This window comes from Theropithecus gelada, chromosome 10, assembly GCF_003255815.1.
Source record: "Theropithecus gelada isolate Dixy chromosome 10, Tgel_1.0, whole genome shotgun sequence".
Lineage (NCBI taxonomy): Eukaryota > Metazoa > Chordata > Mammalia > Primates > Cercopithecidae > Theropithecus > Theropithecus gelada.
Window position 1 is genome coordinate 89,763,187 of NC_037678.1, and position 3,827 is coordinate 89,767,013.

Here is a 3,827-nt window from a genome sequence, read left to right on the forward strand (position 1 = left end):
ATACCCATGGAATACTATGCAGCCATAAAAAAAGGATGAGTTTGTGTCCTTTGTAGGGACATGGATGCAGCTGGAAACCATCATTCTTAGCAAACTATCACAAGAACAGAAAACCAAACACCGTATGTTCTCACTCATAGGTGGGAACTGAACAATGAGATCACTTGGACTCAGGAAGGGGAACATCACACACCGGGGCCTATCATGGGGAGGGGGGAGGGGGGAGGGCTTGCATTGGGAGTTATACCTGATGTAAATGACGAGTTGATGGGTGCAGCAGACCAACATGGCACAAGTATACATATGTAACAAACCTGCATGTTATGCACATGTACCCTACAACTTAAAGTATAATAATAATAAATAAATTTAAAAAAAAAAAAAAAAGAAAATTTCACAAATATCTAGCAGAGACGAGGTTTCACTATATGTTGGCCAGGCCGGTCTCCAATTCCTGACCTCAGGTGATCCGCCTGCCTCAGCCTCCCAAAGTGCTGGGATTATAGGCCTGAGCCACTGTGCCCGGCCTGTTTGCCATCTTTTGAAAAATGTCTATTGATATCCTTAGCCCAGTTTTTGATGAGATTATTTTTGCTGTTGTTAGTAGTCTGAGTTCCTTATAAATTCTAGATATTCATTCCTTGTTGGATGCATAGTTTACACATATTTTCTCCCATTCTGCAAGTTGTCATTTTACTCTGTTGATTTTTTTTTTTTTTTTTTTGGCATACAGAAGCTTTTTAGTTTAATTAAATTCCATTTGTCTATTTTTGTTTTTGTTGCCTGTACACAAATTTAATAATTTATCATGATCTCTTGGGTTAATAATAAGTCACATCTGAAATTAGATTTCAGAATTAAAGATATTGGTAACACTATAAATTGAAAATACTTCTTAGCCAAAGTGTCCTCAAAAAATAATTCTTAGCCTTAAATGGGAACAAGGAAGGCTAAAATTTAAAAAGTATGTGTGCAAATCAAGAACCTAGGAAAAATTCAGCCAAATAAACCTAAGAAAAAAAGACAAAGGAAAGTATTACACAAATTGGTGTAATAAAAATGTAGGCCTAATCAGTAATGGCTAGTACTATATCCACAATATTTCTGAGGCAGACAATCATATGTAGTTCAGATTAAGTTAAAAGTCATTAATTTCAGTAAAAATAAATATTACACTGCAAAACATTTAAAAAACATATAGTCCATGTTTACAAAAATGTATATACATACACAAACACAAATACACAAATATTTCAAGATTTGGAAATCTAGATAAAATAGATGTTTAGGAAAATACAGTTTATCAAAATCTAAACAAAGCAAGTTAAAAAATAAAAAGAAACCAAAATCACAACAATCGAAAAGTTAGACAAAAAATTATCTCAAAGACACCATACCTTTGAGGTATTATTAAAATTTTTACCAAAATTAATTTGCTGTATAATCCCAGTGTTTAATCAATGGGTCCAGAAATAGATGAAAAGGTAGAAAGTTAGCAAAGCATTTGTTTAGTTAAAAACAACAAGAACAATTAAAACAACTAAACAACTAAATCCTACTTATTAGCCTAACGGTAAATATACTAAAATGGCAGAGAAACAAATCCTACAATGTAAAAAAAGACTGACACAACCAATTAGGGTTTACCAAGAAGTGTAAGGATAGTTCAACATTAGAAAAACCTATCACTGTAGTTTCCTAAAGGAATTGACTTTTAAAAAGAAAATAACATTTTAATAGATACTGTAAAATTATCCCTTACAAAATAATGCCATACCTGACCAGAGAAATTTTAGAAGTACTGGAAGAGAGAAGATATTTATCTGATTAATGAAATCAACCAAAATCCTGGAATAAACATCGTATTGGATAGTGAAATGCTAGAATAAATGAGAAAATTAAAAATTCTTCAAAAGATTTCCACTGTTATGGTCCCAACTCAGACCATTAGAACAAAGAAATCAGGTTTACAATTATGTTATAATGAAGTTATATAAAGTTATAAGTAAAACAAAACCCTCAGCAATTGCAAATGTTATATTCCAAAATATGTGATGAAAGAAACTGAAAACCTAAGGGAAAGAAGCCAATCTGAAAAGAGTGCATACATTGTGATTCCAACTATACAGCATTCTGGGAAAGGCAACACTGTAGAGACAATGAAATGATCAGTGGTTGCCAGAGACTCAGGAGGAGGAAGGGAAGGATGAATAGGAGGAGCACGTGGGATTTTCAAGGCAGCAAAACTCTTCTGGATGGTACTGCAATGGCAGGTACATGACATGCATTTGTCAAAACCGATGGATTTTTCCTGGGTGTGATGGCTCACTCCTGTAATCCCAGCATTTTGGGAGGCCAAGGGGTGGTGTTGCTCGAGCCTAGGAGTTTGAGACCAGCCTGGGCTACCCAACTATACAAAAAAACATGAAAATTAGCCAGGTGTGGTGGCGCATGCCTGTAGTCCCAACTACTCAGGAGGCTGAGGTGGGAGGACCCCTTGAGCCCGGAAAACTGAGGCTGCAGTGAGCTGTAATTGCATCACTTAACTCCAGCCTGGGTGACAAAGTGAGACCCTGTCTCAAAAACAAAACAAACAAAAAAACATAGAACTTTACAACACAAAGAAAGAACACTAATGTAAACGATGAACTTTAGTTAATAATGTTTCAATAGTGGTTCATCAATTGTAACAAATGTTCTACATTAATATAAAATGTTAATAACAGGAGAAACTATATTGAAGGAAGAAGAGGTTATGGGAAATCCTTTTTTTGCCCAAATTTTCTGTAAACCGAAAAATTACTCTAAAAATAGTCATTTTTATAAAGAGAGTTTTGGTAAGAAAACCATATAAGAAAGAAATAAAACATTCTTATATATCTGCAAATTCCAGTGACAAAACATCATTAAAACTACATCATCTAGACATCAAGAAACACTTTAAGTACCTAGAAACTAACCTATGAAAAAAATCTAAGATTTACAAGAAGAAAGTTATAAAATTTTACTGAGAATATTTCTAAAAGCACATATAATTTAAAAAATACAAACATGATTTCTATAAAAGATTCAATACTTACAGATGTTAATTCCTCCTTTTTCTTACATGCATATTGATCTATAAATGCAATAACATTTTTTTAACTTGAGATTTTTAGTGGATTTGGATACTAAGGTTCATTTACAAGATAAAATTTCTGAGAAGAGCAAAGAAAATCTTGTTAAAGAACAATGGGAGATCCTTTTGTAGTTCGTGTGACGATGGGGTGTTCACACACATGTGTGACCTGTGCCACCCTTGAACCTTGTTATGATATCGTCACATTACCCATCCAACATGAACTTGAAAAAAAAAAAGAAGGGGACATAAAAAGAAAAAAGAATAGGAGACATAGGAGACTTCCTTTAAAAAGATTTCAGAATTGCACTGTAAGCCATAATAATTAAGACAGACTCCTATACATATGGGCCTTGAGTTGATGACAAATACTGCATTTCAAAGAGGGAGTGAAAATGAAAGACTTTTAAAGTGTTGTTACAAGCTATATTTATCCTTTGCAAAAGGTAAGTTAGGTTGCCCACTTTATAGTACTCCCTAACTTAAATCCTGGAAAGGCAGGTTCCTAGCAACTACTAAAGGTAATAAGTAGATTTCTGCTAAAGGAAAGTCTGAGAGGTCAATGAGCTATGTGTCTAGAAGTTTACCCTGGAAGGAAAAGCCCTGAACTTTACAGGAAGGAGGCCAGGACACATGATGCCATAACTCTTGCCCCAAGTTACTGTCAGGAACCCCGAGTGAACCCGTGTCACTGCTACTGGATCACAGC

The 3,827-nt window shown here is 34.5% G+C and overlaps 1 non-coding gene across 1 annotated transcript; it reads left to right on the forward strand.

Annotated features, from left to right (window-relative positions):
* The first annotated feature begins 3,238 nt into the window (after window positions 1-3,238).
* On the forward strand, window positions 3,239-3,338 carry LOC112633911. The gene has a single exon (XR_003121670.1). It is a non-coding gene; the product is annotated as a small nucleolar RNA U13 (small nucleolar RNA).
* The last annotated feature ends 489 nt before the right edge of the window (window positions 3,339-3,827 follow it).